The 12088-nt window shown below is 47.7% G+C and overlaps 1 protein-coding gene and 1 long non-coding RNA gene across 6 annotated transcripts in view; one reads left to right on the top strand and one right to left on the bottom strand.

Moving 5' to 3' along the window:
• Fry (FRY microtubule binding protein) overlaps positions 1–12088 on the bottom strand; it is a 394540-nt gene that overhangs the window by 244170 nt on the left and 138282 nt on the right. The gene's annotated exons all lie outside the window — the stretch shown is intronic.
• Positions 1–12088, top strand: part of LOC102546827 (uncharacterized) — a 40494-nt gene that overhangs the window by 876 nt on the left and 27530 nt on the right. The window lies entirely within an intron of this gene.

Consider the following 12088-nt stretch of genomic DNA (forward strand, 5'->3'; position numbering starts at 1 on the left):
CTTCTCCTTCATTAATTCTTGGTATCGTGTGCCCTGATTTCAATCCGCTTTGTTTCCCACAACTATTAAGCTCAGTGAAGGCATTTAAATAAGAGAACTGTATTGTAATAATGACAGGCAGCACCCGGTCAGGTGAGGTTTGACCAGCCATCTAGAAAGCCACTGGGTCCTCTTCTCCCCAGCACATTTCTGACTGGGAGTTTCCAATAGAATGAATTATACTGTAGTAATTATTTAAAGAAAAAGCAACACCACACACAAATGTGCAAATTCCATCCTCCAACCAACACACAAACAAGACTTCCTAATTCCCCTCCTAACTCATTCAACAAATGAAAGAGGACAGTATGCTTTTTATTTTTTAGCAGAGAACTTAAAAAACAAACAAACAAATTAAACGCCACTTCTAGAAATGACCTGGTTTATCTGCACATTTTCAAATGTGGATACATTACAGGATACACTTCAACACTCAATCCCAACTGCGTGCCCCGGAAGGGCTTCAGCTTCCTGAAATCTCAGTACAGTATCAGCTGTACTGAGAATGCATGAGCTCTCTGTAAAAGATGACTGGGAGGCTTTCCTGCGAAAATATCCATTAATTAACTGGGTCGGCACTCCCCCACCTTACACAGCAATGAAAGAACAGGCCACAGGGGTACTGAGAAAATGCTACAGTGGCTCCCCAGAGGTCCCAGTCCCACCTGGCACCAGCTAGCTTCACTAGCATTAAAGCCTAAGAAAAATTATTAACGTTGTTAAACCTCGGGTCCTCATAAATACAGTGGGCATACTCACTCAAGGCACCATTTCCTTGCTCATGGCACCCTCGAATTTTGTTATTTACCCAACCAACTTAATATTTCATTCATTGCTTTTTTTCCCCCTTTTCTTTTTTTCGGAGCTGGGGACTGAACCCAGGGCCTTGCGCTCGCTAGGCAAGTGCTCTACCACTGAGCTAAATCCCCAACCCCACTCATTGCTTTTATTATACAAAACTCACCCCTCCTCCCACCCACCCTGGAGGTAACTCCATTTTAAAAACCATTTCTGTGATATAGAAGGTAGATTGTTTTTGAACACCAATAGTAATTATTGGGGGAGAGCAGGTTGGAGTCCTTGTAATAAGCAAACAAGCTATTCTATATTGCCACTATAAATATTTATTGCTGGTTTGTTTTTGAGAGAGTCTCTCTCTATGTCTCCCTGGCTGTCCTGGAACTCACTATGTAGACCCCCTGTCCCTACCTCCTAAGTGCTGAGATTACAGGTGTGCACTATCTCACCTAACCTTAGATATACAAACTTTTTACATCTTAAATTTGAGAAAGGGCTCAGCTGTTCTTCAGGAGGACCGAGGTACAGCACCCAGTATTCCCAATCATCAGTAACTCCGGTTGCAGGAGTGCAGCGCCCTCTTCTGGCCTCCAGGGGTACTGCTCACATGGTACACAGACACACAAGCAAGCAAAAGACTCATACATAACACATCCTTCCCAACAGAGTTTTAAAAAGTCTAAGTGGTACTATGAACATACTTGCTGGTCAAGAGTTCCCCTCATTTGTATTCCAAAGAAAACAATGATGAAGACTTAAAGCCAGTTAGAAGAAAAAATAGCATCTAGTTTTCCCTGTAAAGAGTGAATTGGCTGCTCTGTGTCAGGCCCCAGGCTTTTATTTTAGTAAGAGTACATACATCCTAAATAAACAGAAGAGGCCTTTGGCTCTGCTCAAAGGCTGGCCAATCAAAGGGAACGAAACCTGCTGCAAGCTGGGGCAATGCCAGCTTCCTTTGTCTGGTTCTCTTGGGGAGAGGGCTTACTTAAAAAAATAAAAAGGTGGGCACCTAGACTGCTTTGAAGTATTGAAGTAGATCAGTAAAATCAGAATGTGTCCCTGGCCTGCTCCCTGACTTCAATTGTCATTTAAGACGACCTATAGCTATCTCAGTTCTTATGTCCCTAAAAGTCCTCAGATGCCTCTGGAGACTAGAAAGTGAACAGACGCTGGGGGCTGGAGGAAAGATAAGAGGGGAAATGGAGGGTGGCCAGAAATGGTATCAAAGAGTAGTGTGTGTGTGTGTGTGTGTGTGTGTGTGTGTGTGAGAGAGAGAGAGAGAGAGAGAGAGAGAGAGAGAGAGTTAGAAAGAAACAGAGACGGGAGAGACAGGAGTGAGAGACAGAGGAAAGAGACAGAGAGACACAGAGTCAGAGGGGAGAGAGAGACAGGAAAGAGAGGGAAAGGAGAAAGACAGAGGAGAGAGAGGGGAGAGAGACACAGAAGACAGAGGAGAGAGAGACAGAGACAGGAGAGAGAGGAGAGAGACAGAGAAAAACAGAGTCAGAGGGGAAAGAGAGACAGAGACAGGAGACATAGAGGAGAGAGACAGAGACAGGAGAGGGAGAAAGAAGAAAGATAGAGGAGAAAGAGGGGAGAGAGAGACAAAGTCAGAGGGGAGAGAGAGACAGGAGAGACAGAGACAAAGTCAGACAGGGGCTAGCAATTGATGAGAAATCTACATTTATGGGACACAAATTCTGTGCTAAGAGACACATTTTTTTTTCTTTTCTTTTTTTCGGAGCTGGGGACCGAACCCAGGGCCTTGCGCTTGCTAAGCAAGCGCTCTACCACTGAGCTAAATCCCCAACCCCTAAGAGACACATTTTAAATTCATATTTAACCCTCACTTCAAACCTGCAAGATGGGGGCTATGAGTAGTCCACTTTCTAGGTGAGAAATTGATGTTTAAAGAAATACAAGGTGAAAGTCCCAAAGGTAATAAAATGTATGCCTAGCTCATTTAGTCACTCAGTGTTGATAAATCATTATCAACACCATCATCACTACCACCACCATCATCACCACCACCATCATCAACACCATCACCATCATCACCACCACCATCATCAACACCATCACCATCATCACCACCATCATCACCACCACCACTATCATCACCACCACCACCATCATCAACACCATCACCATCACCACCACCACCACCACCACCATCATCAACACCATCACCATCACCACCACCACTATCATCACCACCACCACCACCATCATCACCACCACCACCATCATCACCATCATCATCACCACCATCACCACCACCATCACCACCACCACCATCATCATCACCACCACCATCATCACCATCATCATCACCACCACCATCATCATCACCATTACCATCATCCCCTCCCTTTTAAACCAGATGAGAGTCAACTTCCTTAGATAAAGTCCAGGGAAGAGAGGCCCAGAATCGCTGATAGCTCACAGCCCACTTCCCACCTTCCTAGCATTTTACTGGATGAAGAATTGTTCTCTGGGGCATCACAATACCCTGAGGCGCCTAGAGAAAGATGCCACAATTTTTCACAGTAATCTGATCCACTGTACAGGTTGTGTCTCTCCAGGAACTCCTGACCCAGAGTGGACGTCAAACGGTTGTTGAGAAAAGTCCAGCTAGACTCTTCCTACCCTGCTGTGGGGTGGAGTCAGCTGAGGACTTAGTCCAGGGGCAGCGTGTGTATACTGTATGATCAAGACGCAAGGTCTGGGCAGGTGGGAGTGCTGGGTGGCACAGAGAGAACCAGTTTTCTGAGAAGGGGGTAACAACATGTCCCCACTTACTGGGTGACAGTGCAGGATGAGGCTGGTGGAGGGCGCTCAGCCTGAATTTCAGAGCCTATGCTGTTTGCCTTTCTCCTGTCTTTTCCCATTACAACCATCTCCTTCTCTCTTGCTCCTCAGGAGCTGTGGCCCCCCCTAAAGTTCATGCCTGAGGGCTATCTGCTGCTACCTCTAGAGATATGTATCAGAGCACAACCAGAGGCCACCAAGATGGCTCTGCTGGAAAAGGTGACTGCCACCACGTCCGATATGTTTGATCCCTGGGCCCCACGCAGTGGAAGAGAGAACCAAGCCCCATAAGCTGTCTTCTGACTTTCACACATGCATACCTTTGCACACAGACATTCAGGCAGGCAGGCAGGCAGACAGACAGACAGACACACCCACACAAAAATAAATGTTACAAAAACATAAGAGAGTTTGTATTTTAACTCATATTTTATTTGTGTTTTCCCAGCGTTTTTGGACAATTTCTTGAGGCTAAAAGGTGTGATCTTGAGAAGCGAAATAGGAAACCTAAGCTGGGCTGTCTGGATGCTTGCCTACCTCAGAAACTGTTACCCAGTGGTTTTCCAGCTTCTGAGATGACTGGGCTGGGGTGGAGTATTGCCCCCTTTCCCTGCGGATGGGTGTAGGTGAGGACCATGAGTCGTCACCATCACAGAGTGTACACTCACATGACAAACATTAGGCAGAGGAACCCAAAGAAACAAAACCACAAAGGCTACAGCGACAAACCCGAAGAAGCCACGTGCATGCTATAGTCTCACGATGACACATCACCTAAGAGCTGTTCTGAGGGGCCAGCATCATGGCTCACTGAGTAAAAGTGCTTGCCGCTAACCCTTGTAACTCAGGATGCATCCCCAGAACCCACACAGCCGAAGGGAAGAACCAACTCTCGTAGGTTGATGGCTGACCACCAAACGTGCTGTATAGCATGTGCATGTCCACACAGACCAACAAATAAATGCATTAAAAAATAATAAATAAATAAAATGGGGACTGGAGAGATGGCTCAGCGGTTAAGAGCACTGACTGCTCTTCCAGAGGTCCTGAGTTCAATTCTCAGCAACCACATGGTAGCTCACAACCATCTGTAATGAGATCTGATGCCCTCTTCTGGTGGGTCTGAAGACAACAACAGTGTGTTCACATATATAAATAAATCTTAAAAACGAAACAAATAAACAACCAGTTCCGAGGCAAATTAAGCATCCCCTAGACTGAGTTAAAAACACCGTGAGCTGATCTTAGGGATGACAATCTCAGGTTTCATCCTGCAGAGTTGGGAATCAAGCTCGGGCCTTGGCAGTATTAGGCATAGACTCCCCAACTGAGACAGACACCCACGCCATTATATTTCTTTACAGGGTGGGTTGAAAAAGAAATCCCACAAAGAGAAAACCTTAAGAGTCGAGTGTGACAATAAGCAACACAATTTTTCTCCGACCCATTTAAAACGCAGCATTTGCTGATCTATCCCAGACCTTGACTCAGGGGAAGCCCGTGAGAGCATCCACAGGGCCTTATAGAGTCAGCACCAGAAGCAAGAACCTGCCTCTTCAACCCCCATCCCTCAGGCACAAAGACGCTCAGAAGCCGGTCTGTAAGTGTGGAAAACACTGACCTCATTCCTCTCCACGGCGAATAATTTCCTTCCCCCCAGTGGGTTGAAAAACATTTAACTTTTTTGAATGCAACAGAATTTCATTAAGGCAGAGTTAGTTGTTGAATGGATTCAGACACAAACAAGGAAAAAATCGTGTTTCCTGAAACAGCTTCCATTTAAAAGATAGCGGTTTTAAATCCCTTTTTACCCAGCTCCCCTCAAAGGCATTTTAGAAAGAACCAGGCACCAGGACAGATGAACTAGATATGGCTCTCCCACGCAGAGAAGTCTTCCTAAGCAGAAAGCAACAAGAGACCCTTAGAAATGCCAGCAGAAAATGAGGGAGTGAGAACCGCCTTGTGTCCAGCTCAGCAGAGGGACCAGCCCTCCATATGCCATTGCTACCCAAGGTGACAAGGGACAGTCATTGAGCACTTAACAGCCTCAGGCAAGGCCACATTACATCACAGAAACAAAGCTGAAATAAAGACTGGGCACCTCTTGCACTGGTCTGGGAATAGCAGTAGAGCCAACTGGAGCTGTGGTCTGAGCCACCTCAGGCTTCAGAGAACTGGGTCTCTCCATAGACTCTGCTCCAGATACCGCACTGTGCCTTTAAGAAAAGATATCCACAATCTATGAATTAGAAAGAAGGAGTGAGGCACCATATACCAGAGTTGTGTCTGTGCTGCATACATAGCAAACTCCCTAAACATTTTTTTTTCACCTCAGTTTTCTTGTCTGTCAACAAAGCGGATCACACAGACCTGCTAGCCAGTGAGCATTTAGTGACAAGCAAGTGACAAGCTTCAGGTACAAAATGTCCCTGTAAGCTCAGAGTCAGAGAAAGAAAAGCAAGAGAAAGGGGTGCTGCCTGTTGCAGAGGGAGGGACCCCTCTACACGTTCCCCCACACTCCCCTTCCCAGATGGTTACCAATGTAACTTCCGTGTACCAACCTACACCTGTGTATCCGTAACTTTTTATTTTCTTAAGATTTTATTTTGTATGTATAGATATTTAACCTGCATGTATGTACGCATGCGCACTGTGTATATTCAGTGTCCAAAGAGTCCCAGGGAGGGCATTGGGTACTCTAAAACCGTGGTTACAGATGTTTGTGAGCCAGCATGTGGGTGCTGGGAATCGAACCTGGATCCTTGGCAAAAGCAGCCAGTCTCTCCAGCTCAGGTATTTGAAGACAGGACTCAGATTGGTGGTGCTATTTAGGGAGGTTACAGAACCTTCAGGAGGTGCAGCCTTGCTGAAGGAAGTGCGTTACTGTAGGCAGGCTTTGCGAGCTTGTAGTTCCGCCCACTTCCGTTTCCTTCTCCGTTACCTGTTGTGGCCTCAGATGTGACCTGCTTCCCGCTCCGGCCATGCAGTCCCCACCATTGTGGTCTGTAACCCTCTGGAACCATAGTATTATTTTAGTAAGCTTTCTTCCTTACAATGCTACAGGCTCGCTGGTGGCTGGAGGAATGCAAAGCTGGGGGTCGGTGGGGGCGGGGCGTGAGAAAGATAAGTAACTAAAGCCAGGCACTCCTCAGTGAGACTAAAGAAACTCACAGTGAAACAGACAGTGTCATTTCACCTAGAACCAACACTCTAAAAAGATGAGCTATGGCCACCTCTCTAAGCACTGACTCCACCTCCAGCGTCTCCCGATCCTGTCACCCATACATAAATGAAGCTTCCCGGTACTGAAACCCAGCCCCCGCCTTTTAGACCACTGGTGTTGAGCCTTAAGACAGTGGGTAATAGAAGTGTTCATACATCAGCTTCTCCGCTGTAGACAGGGCTTGGACACACTGGGGAGCTCTGGAGGACAAGAAAGTCTTAGACGGCATGTTTTTAGAAAGGGTGGGACATCCCCAACCTATGTGAGCAGACAGACAAGGCTTTGTTTGTGTAGGAGGGTGGGGCTCTCAGAAGCTGGACCAGGGAAGGCTGCTGCCCAGGCTGCTGGGGAGAGAGGTTCCAACTGCCAAGCTCGGTGACAGAGTCAGAAGGGAGTGAGAGAAATGGTCTTTGCAGACAGGCAGGCTGGGTGAGGTCACCCAGAGAGGCCCAAGGAAATGCCAGGGTAGGGCCACGATTCTAACCAGAAGAAAACACACATTCAGGGGTAGATCCTACCGCACAAGCACCACTCTCTACCTACATCTTTGACCTACTCTCTCTCAACCGTGAAATGTTCCCCTTTAGAGGAGGCTGTTTCATCATCTCAAAGGAGAGTTTGTGGGCGGGAAGGTTTGCCCTCCCAGGGTGCTAGTGTGAGGTGTGCAGTGCTCCATCAAGGAAAGAACTAGACTCCTAAGAGAGCCAGGGGATCTGCAGGGCTATGGAGGTGCACACCTTTAATCCCAGCACTTGGGAGGCAGAGGCAGACAGATGTCTGAGTTCGAGGCCAGCCTGATCTACAGAGTGAGTTCCAGGACAGCCAGGGCGACACAGAGAAACCCTGTCTTGAGGGGGCTGGGTTGGGGGGGAGGGGGGACTTCCCTTTGACACCTGGTCACAGTGCTAGCCTGGTAGACTTTCAGTGTTCAGTTTAGGGACAGGCTATGGGCGCCCTGCTCTGTAGACGGCCATCCACCAACTCCAGGAATGTGTTAGTGGTTTGCCTGAGTTTTATCCAAATGTCATTCCCACCCCTGGATAAATACAGGATGGGTGGTGACTGCAGCCGGAGAACTACTCCACCCTGCCTCAAGACCTATTTTCCACCTTCTTTTTTTCTCCAATTAGCTCCCCCGACCTTTGAAACTCTGTTCAGACACCGGCTTTGTCTGTCAACCCTTCCCTCGGCAGAGCGCTCTTTGGGTAGTTTCTGCTGTGTTGAATAAAACAACCAGTAGCTAAAGACTAAGAAAAGGTCATCGGTGTGGCTTCCCATTAGACTTTCAGGAGGGAGATCCTGAAAACCTTTCTCATAATGAGGAGTTTATTAATTATAAGGTGAGTTTGCGACCAACTCAGCAATCCTCCCTCTGCTGCCTTTTAACCTAGTGTTGCCGATAAGGAAAAAAAAGACGGCATCAAACGTGAACAGCAAAGATTGCCGTTGTCATGGATACCATTCAAATGTGCCCTCAGCCCTGATGTGACCAGTGATACCCAAGGTAACAGCAAATGCCACTGTAAAATCTGAGCAACTACGTCTGGAGAGCTAAGCATAAGGAGGAAACTGATTTCGATACTATGTTTTCTTTAACCCAATATGATATATTATTACCACTCCGGTACGCAATAGGTGTCAAAATTACTAGTGTGACTTTTAATTTTTCTTTTTTGGTTCTTTTTTTCGGAGCTGGGGACCGAACCCAGGGCCTTGCGCTTCCTAGGTAAGCGCTCTACCACTGAGCTAAATCCCCAGCCCCGACTTTTAATTTTTCTTAGCGTTAAATATTTAAATATGCTGTGCATTTCTCGGAACATCTAAACCACATCCCAAGGGCACGTGTGTCCGTGGCCAATGGCTCCCTTCTTTGACAGACCAGTCCTGGAAGGCTCCCAGGTTTGTGCTGTAAACCTTTGTGTGTATGGGGGTGAGGGTTACGTGCTCTATGGATGCGGTTGTGTAGTTCTGTGCACCCATGTGTGTGCACCCATGTGTGTGCACCCATGTGTGTGCACATGTACAGAGAGGCCAGAGGTTAGCCTCAGGTGTCTTCCTCTATGGCACTTTCTGAGTGAGACCTGTCATCGTACCTGAAGCTCACTGACGGCTGGCCAGTGATCTCCAGGGATCTGCGGATCTCTGGCGGCTCCTGGAGTGTTGGGGAACCTGGAGGCAGGAACTGAGGCAGAGAGCACAGAAGAACGGTGCTCACTGGCTTGCTTCCCTGGGCTCGCTCAACTCCATTCCTTATTCAGCCAGGCCTACCTACCCAGAGATACAGCGCTCAGAGTAGGCTGTTCCGCATCCATCAGCAATTTAGAAGACGCCCCACTGACATGCCCACAAGCCGGAGTGACGGAGGCGAGCCCCTCTCTTCCCGAGTACGTCTGGGTTTGCGCCAAGTTGACAAACACTAAATATACAGAATAGGAGAAGCAGGAGATGGAGCACAGGCTGGGTGTCGCCAGGGCGACAGGGAAGGACATAGGGGATCTGGTTTGGGGTATGGACAATGGAACAATGGAAATGTGTGCACCAGAGAAGAAGCGTGGCAGTTGTGTGGCATCGGGAACACATGATGACATGCCACTTCGACACGGATGTCACTTCACCTCACTAAGGTACTTCTCTCTCTGGGGAAGTCTGGTCACCGGGTGCCAGGCCATTTGCATCCTGTCCTCTGAGGAGCTGCTCCATCTCCACCCGGTGGTGAAAACACCCCGTGTCAGGCTCAGAGACAAGTGCCCGCCTGTCACGCACGCCACAGAGGAGAACTGTTAGCTAAAGCAGTGGTTCTCAACCTGTGGGTCATGACTCCTCAAGGGACGAGGTGGGAGTGCACATCAGAAATCCTGCATATCAAATATTTACAGCTCAACTCACAACAGTAGCAAAATTACAGACATAAAGTAGGAATGAGAATAATTTTATGGTTGGCGTCACCACAACTCGGGGAACTGTATTAAAAGGTCGCAGCAAAGTCAAGCCGAACCCTAGGCCTGACAGTGGGATAAACGTTTCATAAGTGTCTAGATACTGAACACGGACAGCCATTGGCAGCTCTGGCAGGACAGATGGGTGGCTTCCGGTGCTGCTGTTCACACAGACTCAACACTCACTGAGGCCTTCTGGGATTGATTTAGCTGCCTGTACAACGAGAACGAGCTTCTCTGTCACAGTATTACCGAAAGGCTAATGAAGGACAGACCAAGAAACACAGGTTTTTCTCCCTTCAGGATTTTTAGGACACCAGGGGTTTACAAACCCCATACAAGATGGTTCGTTCCTCCGAAAGGGCTCCTCCTGCTCCAGACTGTTGGATAGAAGACAAAGATGGTGGGTACCTGAGCAAAGTGGCAGAGGTCAAGGGTTATCATGGGAAGAGGTGGAGGATCAGGCATGGGGCAGAACTCAGACTTCTATCTCCCCACTGAACTGTGTACTCCTCACAAGAAAGCAGAATGCTGTGCTCCTCGTTTCCGAATCGCCACCATCTAGGGTGATACCCGGCCCGTAACAGATTCCACAACATGCTAGCTGAATAAGTAATTAATATGTAATTATGAGGCATAGTCTACGGGTGAGCTCCAAAGGAGCAGTTCCCGAAGCTTCTTCTCATACTCTAAGTGCACAGATTATAATTGTTTTGGGTTACATTGACCCTTCCAGAGGTCTACAGAAACAACAGGTGAATTGCGTCACATAAACCAAGTGCTAAAAATAAGTGCACAACAGAAAGGGACACGTTATGATTAAAACATCAACCCAACAGACATGGATTTCCAAAGTTAACTTTAAAATTTAAACTCGCCTTATTTCATACATATTTCAACCTGCTTGGAAATAAGGACCCCGGAATGTTCTCCCAACACTTGTAAGCTCAGCCTTACTGGAACAAATCATGTAGCTGGGTGTTTGTAAAGAAATGTCTTAAACGGATGCTTTCCTTTCCCATAATCAGGCGGCTAATCAATACACCACAGTGAATTGCACAGCCGGGGAAGCTGAGTTAGTTAAATGGGATGTCTATCCACTGTATGTGTGCAGTACCCATGGAGGCCAGAAGAGGGCATCAGGTTCCCCCAGAACTGGAATCACACATGAATAATGAGAACAAAAACCAGGTCCTCTGCAAGAGCAGCCAGTTGTCTTGACCACTGAGCCATCTCCCCAGCTCCTCAGTGCTGACTAATTTCCAACTACAAGTCTCTGATGTCCTCTGTGGTACCTGGCAGGATGGTGGACAACCTGGGCCATGCTGGGCTGGCACCAGTCAAGTCTACACATTTTGCACACTCCTACCCAGGTGGGTTTGTCACTCCTGGCACACATAAACACTGGGGAAACACTGAATTGTTAGCCTCGTAACTGGGAGAGGAGGGGAGGAACCCAGCAAACCAAAAACAACTGTCATGTCTGAGGATACCTGATCCCCAGACATGCACCAAGAGAAGCTGGGAGTGGGGAGAGCGGCAGCTAAAACGCTGAAAAAACGGCCTGGCTACGGGAGGGAAACTTGCCCAGTTCTTGCCTTATTTCACTTTATCCCACCATCTGGTTCCTACCTTGGGATAGCGCCTGAGTTGAGAAATGCGAGCGTGGGGAAATCTGTAAGAGCAGATTCCATGATGCTGATCTTCCTGATCCACAGTCTATGCTTGACTTGAGGGATGTGGCCCCAGTATCCTCACAACAAGCTACGTGATTGGCTAGGAAGAGAGGACCGAACAGAGCAGTGCCAAGCTCTCACGTTAAAATGTTTATCTAAATTCCTCTTTGGGCTCCATAAAATAAGCCTTGTAAATACATGCACTCTTGTACACACACACACACACACACACACACACACACACACACAGACAGACAGACACACACACACACACAGAGACAGACGGACAGACACACACACACACACACATAAAGACACACAGAGAGACGAGGGAGGCAGACAGACAGGGACAAAGACACACACACATACAGAGAGAGAGAGAGAGAGAGAGAGAGAGAGAGAGAGAGAGAGAGAGAGAGAGAAGAAACAGACCCAACTAAAAGACTCCTTTTTTCTCAGATGCTTTTAACTGTCAACAACTTGTCTAGTGAAGAAGGGTCAGATTCCACAGGGCGACTTCCTGGCCCCCAGTGCTGATGGGTGGGTGAACCCCGGCCTCAGGCACTGGTATCTCTTTGCTTTCAGTAAAGGAGCTGAACCCAGGA

This window comes from Rattus norvegicus, chromosome 12 (assembly GCF_021556685.1).
Source record: "Rattus norvegicus strain SHRSP/BbbUtx chromosome 12, alternate assembly SHRSP_T2T, whole genome shotgun sequence".
In the NCBI taxonomy this organism is placed as follows: domain Eukaryota; kingdom Metazoa; phylum Chordata; class Mammalia; order Rodentia; family Muridae; genus Rattus; species Rattus norvegicus.